The sequence below is a fragment of the Corythoichthys intestinalis genome, chromosome 8, assembly GCF_030265065.1.
Source record: "Corythoichthys intestinalis isolate RoL2023-P3 chromosome 8, ASM3026506v1, whole genome shotgun sequence".
NCBI lineage: Eukaryota > Metazoa > Chordata > Actinopteri > Syngnathiformes > Syngnathidae > Corythoichthys > Corythoichthys intestinalis.
In genome coordinates, this window is record NC_080402.1 from 35,745,487 (window position 1) to 35,758,132 (window position 12,646).

A 12,646-nucleotide genomic window follows, 5' to 3' on the forward strand; every position below is an offset into this window, starting at 1 on the left:
CGTCCAATCCATTTGAACTGGCAGGCTTCATTCGCTGCCATCCCTCCCACTTCAAACTGATTGAACGTCTATGGCTGGAGTGGCAGCCAATGCCAGGCAATGAGGTAATTTTGGGCCAATTAAGGTCATTTACCTGTTCATTTTCAGTTACTTCCTGTTGATTGTGGGGTATTTTATGGGTCTCTTCCTGTTTATTTTGAGTTACAGAACAGAAAATGACCTGAGAATCACCCAAATGAATAGGCAGTGACTCAAACTCAACAGAAAATGACCTGTAAATGCCTTAAAATGAACAGCAAGTGACCTGTAAATGCCCTGAAAATCGGACGGAATGACTGTGAATGCGCTGGTTTCGAATGAACAAACATTCCCAGTCCAACTGGATTGGGCGTCGAGCACCGTCAATGCAGCCTTAGAGTTAACTGTGACACTATTATGGTGGAAAATTTTGGTAGCAACTTCTTGGTTCATTTTTATTTATTTTTTTTAGACATTGACACCTTTTCATAACGATATCTCGATTCTTGGCAGGAGCATATCGATAACCTTTTGGGATACAACGTATAACAATATATCACCATTTCGATATTTTGTCACACCCCTAGTTCCAAATGATTCTCGATTCAGATACTTTTAATAGGCTGGGTAAAAAAAATAGGCATAGTTTATATTAATTTCTTGGCTTCTCGATTATTTTTTAAACTATATGAACTTTCAATTAACTATTAATTTCTCACAGGGCGATTTTTAACTTGTATATAAATATCAGTCTTTGAACTTGAATATGATGTTTCTTTCCACAGGAGTGCACTTTCACAAAGATGTTTATTTTATTATTATTATTATTATTTTATTTTATTTTTTTCAAAAGCTCACGGAGAAAAAATTTACACATATTTTTAGAGTGTCTTATTCTGCAGGCTTTTTTACATGTTATTGAGTATATATTATATAGCGCTTTTCCACCTTTCAAGGCGCTCAAAGCGCTTTACACTACATTGCCATCCACCTACTGGTTACGCAGCACCAGGAGCGATGTGGGGTTCAGTATCTTGCTCAAGGATACTTAGGCGAGTTCATCAGGGCAGAGAATCGAACCCACAACTCACACTCTGGGTTGGGGGGACAACTACTCTACCACTGTGCCACGCCATCCCCATCGTCATCCTGGTGCAGAATATGAAACAAACAAACAAAAAAAAATCCACTTGTAAAACCCAGTCCAGATTAGCAGCGGGTACAGTATAAAATCAGAAACAGTTTTTGTTGAGGAAAATGATCATATCTGCCTTTTCTGGCAGTAAGCGCGAGTATTCTGGACGGATAGTGCATTCTGCAGTGGAGAACACACGTTCACTGGGTGTATTGTTAGAATAAAACACGGGGAGGATTTACGGTCTCACACATGGATGAAATGGAAAGGACATGTTCGTGTATATTGACACCTGACGACTCTAATCAAATGATGTACAGTAGACGTGCTGGGTTCCACATTGTCGCGGACAGCAAGGTGGCTAAGGCTAGAAATCTGAGCAGTTCTTGAACGTGACACAAGCAATACCTTGCTCGTTTGCAAACGACCGCGACCTTCTACCTACTCCTTCTTTCCTACTGCAACTCCGCTCGACGACGTAAAAAAAAAAAAAAAAAAAAAAAAAAAGGCCGATATTGGATAACTTCTCGCGGCACACCTGACAATCTCTCGCGGCACACCGGTTGAAGAACACTGGGTTAGAGGACCGGCGCAGCGTGTCAAATACGCGGCACTCAGCTATCCAGTACTTGGCACTTGTACTGTATTCCATGAAGCCGAAGGTGTTTAATCATATTGGTCATGTATCCACCTTTGCATAATATAGCTGTGTTGCGAATGTTTCACTGAGCTGACTGGTTAACTTTTGAGCGCCGCCGCACCATGTCTATGGTTGAAATCAAGTTGCAATGCACAAACACACGCATCATGTGGCTTCTTCTTCGTGGTGTTCGGAAGCTATTTTTTTTCCAATCGTCGGTCAGGGCGCTGAAACATGGAATTAAAATTTATAAATTCGAAAGGTTCCGGGAGTAACCCTAGTAGGAAAATAGTTTGGATGGTTACAATGGTTTTTGTCTTTATGTGTATTGTGGGATTGGGACGGTGTGGCTCAGTGGTAGAGTAGTTGTACCCCAACCCAGAGGTTGCGGGTTTGATTCTCTGCCCTGATGAACTCGCCTAAGTATCCTTGAGCAAGATACTGAATCCCACATTGCTCCTGGTGCTGCGTCATCAGTAGGTGGATGGTGATGTAGTGCAAAGCGCTTTGAAAGGTGGAAAAGCGCTATACAAGTATAACACCATTTACCATAATGTGTAAGTGTACTTTATTGTGTATATTTTGCTGTGAATGGTTAGTTAAAGGAAGATGTAACTATTTGTTACTACCCTATGCATTTACTGTATGTCCCTGATATAGATCAGACAGGACCAACAATGTGTGTGTAAACTTCTAAGCTGTTAAAAATAGATAATTGACATTCGTCACAGAAAAAATAGCAGGCACAAAGAAATAGAAGACCTGCAAGAAAGGGTGGGGGTGGTTAATGTTTTGAGCAGCAGGTGAGGAGCAATGTCAGTTTGATGTCTCGAGGCAGTGCAGCCGGTGGCATATCCACATGATTGAGTGAATTGGGTCTCCCTTATCTGTCAATGAAAGCGAGATAAAAATACAGTAATTGTATGTGAGGTCAAGGTTTATAGTCAACTCATCAAGATTGGAGTACATGTGGTAGTTTGTATTGAGTTACCCAAGCATTGAATAAAAAAAAGTACTTGGTGTGCTGTCTGTTTGAAAGGCAAACAGCTGTCTCTCTGCTGCTTAAAATGCAGTAAAACAGGTAGTGGCAGTTTTGTTTTTCTTGCCTTTGTTTTCTAAGTTGTTTGTTGGATGATTGGACAGGTTTGGCTCCTGAAGGGAAGTTTTGACCATCTGAGATAGAGATGGATAGATTTATTTAGTCTTTTAAGAATATGATACATATAGTTTTATCCTGTAACTGTGCATTCTTAATATTTTCTTTGAACAAAAGATCTTTAATTCCATCGTTTCATTTTTATGTGGGCATAACACAATATTTATCTTTTAGATGCAAGTTGTTTTTTTCCCATGAATACAATTAATTATGCACGCATTCGAATAAATGCCTTGGGACTTTTTGATGCAGACGATAGAATAATATGTTGTTGTTACAGGTGTTTTATAGGTTTGTTATTAGCTATTTTTAGAAAATATTTTCATATTCCCTCTAGAAACACTTATGATTTGAGTAAAAAGCTCTGTATACTCTACTTTTTAAATGATGGATAGGTTTGTTTAATCTTTTAAGAATATCGTTTTATAGTTTTATATGGTTTTATCGTGTAACTGGGAGTTCTCTATATTTTCTTTGAACACAAGACCTTTAATTCCGTCATTGTATCATTTTTATGTCTGCATGATACAATATTTATCCTTCAGACACAAGTTTTTTTTTTTTTTCATGAGTACAATTAATTATTAGGGTTGGGCATCGTTTGAAATTGAACGATTCCGGTTCCGATTCTTTTAAGAGGCAGGCCCCCCCCACCCCCCAAAAAAAGAAGGCGGTGTCAAAAAAATCTATAGTTTAAAAATTTATTTGTTCATATTAACGTCTTAACTTTTGATTTTTTTTTTTTTAAATTATATGAATTTAAAATGTATCATTATCATTATTATTTATTACTAATACAATTAATATAAAAATTATTAATTCTATGAACTTCTCACAGGGTTATTTTTAACTTGTATATAAATATCATTCTTTGAACTCGAATGTGATCAAGTTTCTTTCTACATGAGTGCACTTTCACAAAGATGTTTATTTTTCAAAAGCCCACTTAGAAGACATTTACTTATATTCTTTTGCCATACATGTACCTTAGCTGGGAGCTACGACGAAGCATGAATATATATTCTTCTATTGATTGTAATTTGATAAAGATGAGGCAAAATAATGTTTCCTTATTTGTAAAACCGATTCTGTTGTGTTTACAGACACATACAATGTTTATTTTGTGACTATACCAGTTACGCCAGTGAGTGGCGCTGTAGGAGTGTGTACGTAAAATGCGGAGAAGAAGAGATGAGAGCGTCTGACTAGGATGCTTTGTGATGTAATGTGATGCTGTTTTCACTGCTACGAGTTCATTAAAAAAGTAATCGAATCCTTCATATGGCTGCTTCTTTCTAAATAAGCAACACAACAGATTCCAAAACAAAAATCCTTTTAATACTGTTGTTTTTAACAGAGGCGTCTACTGCTGTAAGATGGCGGCTGTTTACTAATGCCAGCGAGTCTGTCATTTCGCATGTCGTTCTATATACATGATATCGACCATAGCTCGAGGTAATAATAGGACTTATTCTCGTACTACTTTCCGTGCGTCCATCCATCCATCCATCCATCCATCCATCCATCCATCCATCCGGGGTCGGATCACGGGAACAGCAGAAGACAGACGTAATGTATTGTTTTACTTACCTGGTTCTAACGGCTCAGTGTGGCAACTACGTAGCACTCAGCTAGCTATGCTCTTGGTTCTTGTATTCAATGAAGCCGGTCGTGCATAATTGGTTGTGCAGCCACCTTTGCAAGATATAGTTGTGTTGCCAATGTTGCACTGAGCTGACTGGTCTTTTTTTTGTTGGTTTTTTTTTTTGTTTTTTTTTGGTAAAGTTTAGCCAAAGTTTTTAGCGCTGCCGCACCGTGTCCATGGTTGTAATCAACTTGTTGCTTCTCCTTCGTGGTTTTCGGCAGCATTTTTTTTCTACTCTGCGGTCAGGGCATCGAAACATGGAATTGAAAATTAAAAATACGAACAGTTCCGGGAGAACCGGCGTTAGAACCGGGTCCCATCGATGCTCGATGCCCAACCCTATTTATTATGCAGTCATTCAAATAATTCTCATAGGATTTTTTGATTCAGACGCTAGAATAATATGTTGTTGTTACAGGTGGTTATAGGTTTGTTATTAGCTATTTAAAAAAAAAAAAAATTCATACTGCCTCCAGAAACTCTCATGATTTGAGAAAGCGCTCTGTATCATTTATTTTTCTTTTCACTCAATGTTTGTTCTATTAACAGTGCAGTGTTGTTTTGGCAGCCCTTTTATTTTTTGTCTCTGTCTTGTGAACGAAAATACTCATTGGTCTTAGTCATATTTTAGTCATTTCGAAATGTGTTGAAAAATTGAAGGCTTCCAGCAGTTTCAAATGCACATTGACAGACGGTCAGATATTGTAGCATTTACAAGGACAACGCCAACTTCACGATGATAATACACACTCAGCAGGAAAACAGTACATTATTTTCAATTAATTAAACCCACCTGCACACTACAAACTGTATGTAAAAAAAGAAAAATGTCAGAGTTTTAGATGACATTCGCCATGCTGGTGTGTCAAGATCACTCAGCACAAACCTTTAAAGGCTAAAGCAATATTGCATATTCTCTCTTGCCAAGATAAGAAAACCAAATTTACCATGTGTTTCAAAACAAGCAATCCTGTAGCGCAGCTTAGCTTGAAGCACATCCTAACCAAAGGGGGGGATGGGGCAACACATCTCACAAGAGTGACACGACCCAAACACTGCAACGATGCAGGCTGACGTACCAAACGTACAATAAGAAAATGCCACGCATTTCGTCAGACAAAAACTGATATTCGCGTCATTATGCTTCAGTCCCTTAAGAGGTTTTTAGCTTGCTATCGTCACATTATCTTTACGAAAATTTTGTTCCTTGTCGATTTTCATTATTGTCATCATAGACGAACACAACAATGTACCAGTAGTTTGCACTTTGTTCTCAACTGTTTTTATTAGTGATTCGATAATACGTATTTTAACCGATACCGATAACCGATAATTTCCTCCTCGTTCCAGGTGATAACCAATAATGTCAAGCCAATAATTCTATTAAAAAATACAGTGGGGCAAATAAGAATTTAGTCAACCACTAATTGTGCAAGTTCTCCCACTTAAAAATAATAGAGAGCCCTGTAATTGTCAACATAGTTAAACCTCAACCATGAGAGACAGAATGTGGGAGAAAAATAAACAGAAAATCACATTGTTTGATTTTTAAATAATTGATTTGCAAATCATGGTGGAAAGTAAGTATTTGGTCAATACCAAAAGTTCATCTCAATACTTTGTTATGTACCCTTTTGTTGGCAATAATGGAGGCCAAACGTTTTCTGTAACTCTTCACAAGCTTTTCACACACTGTTGCTGGTATTTTTGACCCATTCCTCCATGCAGATCTCCTCTAGATGTTTTGGGGCTGTTGTTGGGCAACACGGACTTTCAACTCCCTACGCAGATTTTCTATGGGGTTGAGACCTGGAGACTGGCTAGGCCACTCCAGGACCTTGAAATGCTTTTTACAAAGCCACTCCTTTGTTGCCCTGGCTGTGTGTTTGGGATCATTGTCTTGCTGAAAGACCCAGTCACGTCTCATCTTCAATGCCCTTGCTGATGGAAGGAGATTTTCACTCAAAATCTCTCGATACATGGTCCCATTCATTCTTTCCTTTACACATATCAGTCGTCCTGGTCCCTTTGCAGAAAAACAGCCCCAAAGCATGATGTTTCCACCCCCATACTTCACAGTGGGTATGGTGCAATTCAGTATTCTTTTTCCTCCAAACAAGAGAACCTGTGTTTCTACCCAAAAAGTTCTATTTTGGTTTCATCTGACCATAACACATTCTCCCAGTCCTCTTCTGGATCATCCAAATGCTCTCTAGCGGACCGCAGACGGGCCTGGACGTTTACTTTCTTTAGCAGGGGGACACGTCTGGAAGTGCAGGATTTGAGTCTCTGGCGGCGCATTGTGTTACTGATAGTAGCCTTTGTTACTGTGGTCCCAGCTCTCTGTAGGTCATTCACTAGGTCCCCCCGTGTGGTTCTGGGATTTTTGCTCACCGTTCTTGTTATCATTTTAACGCCACGGGGTGAGGAGGGAGTTGAAAATCCGTGTTGCCCAACGACAGCCCCAAAACATCACTGCTCTAGAGGAGATCTGCATGGAGGAATGGGCCAAAATACCAGCAACAGTGTGTGTGAAAAGCTTGTGAAGAGTTACAGAAAACGTTTGGCCTCCGTTATTGCCAACAAAGGGTACATAACAAAGTATTGAGATGAACTTTTGGTAGACCAAATACTTATTTACCACCATAATTTGCAAATAACCTCTTTAAAAATAAAACAATGTGATTTTCTGTTTTTTTTTCCACATTTTGTCTCTCATGGTTGAGGTTTACCCATGTTGACAATTACAGGCCTCTCTAATATTTTCAAGTGGGAGAACTTGCACAATTAGTGGTTGACTAAAGACTTATTTGCCCCACTGTATATGTAGAATTTTAAAGTATACACAAGAGCAAATATTACTGTGCAAAAATAGAATTTATTTTTTCCACATCAAATGTGAACAAGTAGTAAATTCCAACATATAAACAATGACATGGTTTAACTTTAATGGCTTAGCTTTTGACAATAATTACTTACAGAGTAAATGCTTAAGTTATACAAAAATGCCTTTAAAATGTTATATATTCATTCCTAACATATACAACATTACCACACTGCAAAAACACACCTACTTAAAGCTAACTTCCCTTGTTTTTAGTGTAAATTAATGGAAATAAGTGAAATTATGTGCCAGCGCTTCAATTATATTTCACTCACATTTCTGGAAATAAGCTTATTTTCAGCAAGCTATTTTTCTCTACAGCCTTATTTTAAGCAATCAATTATTGTTTTTAATCCTAAAAAAATATGTTTGTCGGAAATGTTTTTTTTTTAATTCAAGACTAGATATGGTTCAAAACATTATTTGAAAGCAATTTTTCTTGATTTAGGTGAAAAAATGACAAATTTTTAGATGTATGGGCTTAATAAAAACTGATATTTCAAGTAAGTGGGATAATCTGGCGCATTCATCATCTGTTTACTTGTCTTTAACACTCAAAACAAGATGGAGAAAATTATTTGCCTCGATTCAAGAAAAATAATCTGATTAAGAAGTTATAAATTTGCAATGTACTGAATGCATTACTGAGCCAGGCAGTTCTTGTGAGTGTGGTTTGGTGCATGTTGAAATTATCATCTAACCACTGTGCCGTCATGATAAGCATCCTTACTTGACTGACATCACTTGTCCAAATGTCCGTGGTGAAAATGATATGATCGGCATGTTTTTCACGAAGAATGGTGGTCATATGAGGCAGGGGTTTTGGCTGCTTTTACAGCATCTGAAGCCCCGCTAGTTTTCGGATGCATGCTTACCATGTCCTCCATGATGGCTGGTCACCGAAGGCTATAAACAGCATTATTTTTTCATCCGGGGCTTTGGCTCTTGGGTCACTTCGGTCAAAACGTCTCTCGTCCAACCGAGCCTGGCCTCTCCTCCCGCCTGTGCTCTTTCGTCCGTCAAGCTGCAAAATGAGCACCCGGGCCAGGCCTCAGTCCAGCCGTGGTGTTTAATGAGTTGAACCAGAGATGAGTGGGGTTGGCGATGCCTGAGACCGAGCTGGGGGCTGCTTCTCAAAAGCATCTCCGATCGTCACAAGCCCCATAGCATTCCATTTGTTTAGTATTAGCTTTAGCCTTCGCGCTAGCGGCAGCCTCATATTCGCTCCACAAATGATTTGATTTTGTGATGCAGTTTTAAATGGCTGATTAGATTAGCAGTGTTGGATGAGGACGCTTTCTTTCTGCTTCGTGGAACTTCAGTAGTACATGTTTTGCAAATGGCGAGAGTGTTAATTGTTTCACACACGTAAAAGTAAACAAACACTTGACGGAGCCGCGATGATACAAAGCATTTCGTGTGACGTTACTTATGCTACAGGGGCTTCTGAGGGAGGAGAGGTTGGGGCGGGAGTGCAGAATTGGACAAAACTGTGTCTCATATTCGCGGTCTAGACATTATACCCATTCACGACGATAGATGACGCCAGATATCATTAAAGCGATGTTCTGTTATGACAGATCTCAGCTACTCTCCCCATTCATGACGCGAGATGGCGCCAGATATCATTGAAGCAATGTTCTGTAATGACAGATCTCAGCTACGAGCCAGTTTGCATTGTTTCATTGCAATGTTTTTCCTTATTCAGATTTGTTTCAAGACTACAGTTACAGTTAGACTTCACTTTGACGGTTAATGCAGCTATTGCAATTTTGTTGTTTTATCACAATATATTGGTTTATTTACATTTCAAAAACCAGAAGCCATTCATTTACGAATGTAATTGCACTTTAGTTTACATATTTAAATATTCAGATATTAAGATTTGAATGAGGCAAAATAACATGCTTTTTCTCTCAAATATATTGTTATAATCATTTGTTTCGGATGTACTGTAATTATTTTCTGTATAAAAATTAATTTGGTGTTCAAAAACTCTTTTTTTCAAACTTGAGTCTTGAAAAAGAGGGGGTCGTCTTCTAATCGGGGCCGTTTTATATTCGGGCCAATACGGTATATAATTATCAGATTGCGTTATCGATTGAATTTTTTTTTTTATCTGGATTATCTGTGTGACGTCATAATTGCCATTATCGGCCGATAATTATCGGTAACCGATATTATCGTGCATCTTTAGTTTTTATTTAAATACATGGTGTCTCCTACTTGTAGATTTTGACACTTATATCCCCAACGTCTCCAGAATACTCATCACTTCTTAAGTTACTGTGTGTTTCTGTCTGTATGTCTGAGGCAACGTCTGGTGGGAAAGTAATTAGTGCGCAAATGATAAGTTAATACTTATTAAACTTTGTTCGCAGCTCGAAGGATAGTGCAGCTGTCCATTGCAAAATTAAAGTCACTACTTTAACAATTTTGAGCCGAGTCATTCGCCATGAGCTACAGATTAGTTTTTAAAACAATGACATAACACTCGCCATTTCAGTCTCCCATGAGTTGATCACTCATTGAATAACAATGTAGCCCTTTGTCAGTCTGGCTTTACTAAGAAATGCTTTGCCCAATTATGCTGCCCTGACTACAATGATGTTTTGTTAAGGTTGATTGGACATGGTCATGTGTGCCCAGTTGTTCTATGAAAGGCGGGGGGGGGGGGGGGGGGGCGACCTATAGCACGTACTACTTCGAAGATGTTAAATAAACCTTGAAAAATGCTATTTCACAACAATATCATATTTTATTTTCTCATGTAAAGGAACACTGAGCATCTTGACGTTTTTTTACTCCATGAGCTTCCTGTTGTTAGACAAATCATGAGACGTCCTGTCAATAAATGTCAAGATAGAGAACAGTTGCAAGAACTCTTCCACAGGAATTCTGCTTTGACACAACATACTATGTAAGAGTCCAGTGTACTGAATGTTTATTAATGACAGGAAGTTACTCACGTGACAATTAAAATATATGATACAATTTGTCTTTTGAACATGGTGGTATATGTGGGAGGGTGCGTGTGTTTGTATGTGTGTGTGTGTGGGGGGGGGGGGGCGTTTTTTTTTTTTTTTTTTTTTTTTTTTTTTTTTTTTAAATACTTGGTTAGAGGTTTCGCATTCTTCGTGTCCATGTATAACACTAAATATGGTAATTTATCTGTATTAAAACATTGGTACGATTGCCATTTATTTAATGTTGGCTCACAAAAGGAAGCTTAGTGTGTGTTGGAAGTCGCCAGTCTGTGAGTGCTATATTCAGTCTGTTGATTTTATGAAAGCACATAAAGGACGCAATACAAAATTCAATCTTTTATTTGAATAGCCTGCAGCTCAAGGCAAAAACCAAGAAAAGTATGACTGATTCTTTGAAGAACAATACACTAATGTGTCCCTCCCCTCCCTCCAAACTCAACATCATACGAGTTTGATTACTTATGGTTGTCATTTAAAGGGCATGTCAAATTGTCAAGGAAGCTATTGTAAAAATCCCATCCCCAGGCAAGGCAGCTTTATTCACAGTTGACGCCAGAGTTTTACATACACTTTGCAAAAAAAACACACATCTCAGTTTTTGTAGTATCTGATAAGAACTTTTTTAACCGATAACCAAATTCTGATATTGTCCAACTCTAAAAATCCGAGACTGATATCAGACCAATACCGATATATGCGGCTGTGGACATATTATTGCCAATTGTATTGTGATGCCTCACTGGAAGCTTTATTAATGCTATTGCTCACATAACGAATCCCAAGCATCTTAGTTTGGAGACATTTAATGGTCAATAAGCATAACTGCTGTGGTAAGCTGTGACCAGCCCTTGTACAAAGGCAGAAGGCGTCGAAATTCACTTTGAAGGCAAAATACATATTGGCCCAAAACTGATAATGAAAAGCCAATTTCAATATTGTCCAATATCATTTTAAAATGCTTTTATCGACAGATACTATCGGCTACCCGATAATTTCGGACAACTCAAATTTTTTGTCACACTATCTATAGTGAAATCAGACTAAACCTTTCCTGTTTCAGGTCAGCCAGGATTACAGAAATTATTTAATTTAGTTAAATGCTACAATAAAGAAAGAGTTACTTTTAGAAATATATTTTATACTTACTGTATATTATTTTATTCAAGGTCAAAAGTTGACAAACACAAAAAAGTACTATGTCGGCATGTGCCGGTTACCGGTTTCACGGTTTACCGTGGTGTGAAAACGTCGCGGTTTCAAAGCCACTAAAATTTTCCATCAGACCGTAGTACGGTATTCGCTATTTTTCTTGTGTCAAAAATGCAGCCAGAAGCGGCTTGGCGCAGCAGCGCTCACCCGGCTAGACAGCCAGCTAACCCAAAAACAAGTACTCCAAACATAAGGCGTACTGTTTTTCAATTTATTGAGCTCTCAAATCGTGATAAGTGTAATATACAAAATGAATACATTTAAAATGTTGTACAATTAGATTTTTCCATGTGAGTAGCCTCAACAGATTAGCACCATGGAAAAACTTTGCCAAAAACAAAACACACATTTTCCTTTCAAATTCAATATACAAACTAACTAAAAGCTTTCAAAGATGAATGTTAGCCTAGGCTTAGCTGGGAGAGCAACTTCGTTGAGTGTTACAGCAGTGAGAAAATAAGCTTGATTCGCTTGAATGAAGGGGAAAAAGTGATAGCGTCAAAGATTGCTAATTGCGAAAGATGATCTTGCCCTAAGCACAAATCCACGTTCGCTGGATCAAGGAGAGGTCTCACTCCCAATGTTTTATTTTTTATTTTATTTATTTATTTTTTTATTATAGATGAAACCTTTCCACAACAATATTGACATTTTAACTAACTTATACATTTTTAACTAACTTATGAATTCTTTATGTTCTTTTTAACACAAAGGCATGACATCATTTAGACTAGAGTTGACACAGTGGCTGAAAATGGCGAAACTTCACTTAAGCTTTTCCACCCTCAAAAAAAAAGTCATGCAGTTTAAATTTTTTAAAAAATTATTCAGAAGTGTTTTTACTTTTTTCTAGAAATTATTTTGTTCTTGCTCTAATCTTGAGCAACTTGAGCTGCGGCTGTGAGTATAGTCTATAAGTTATATTTATTTTAATTTTATTTAAAATATTTTTTTATATTGATAATTTATTTA

At 37.8% G+C, this 12,646-nt stretch overlaps 1 protein-coding gene across 4 annotated transcripts in view; it reads left to right on the forward strand.

Moving 5' to 3' along the window:
• The window catches only part of LOC130920469 (testis-expressed protein 2-like), a 36,638-nt gene that overhangs the window by 8,416 nt on the left and 15,576 nt on the right, over nucleotides 1–12,646 (forward strand). The gene's annotated exons all lie outside the window — the stretch shown is intronic.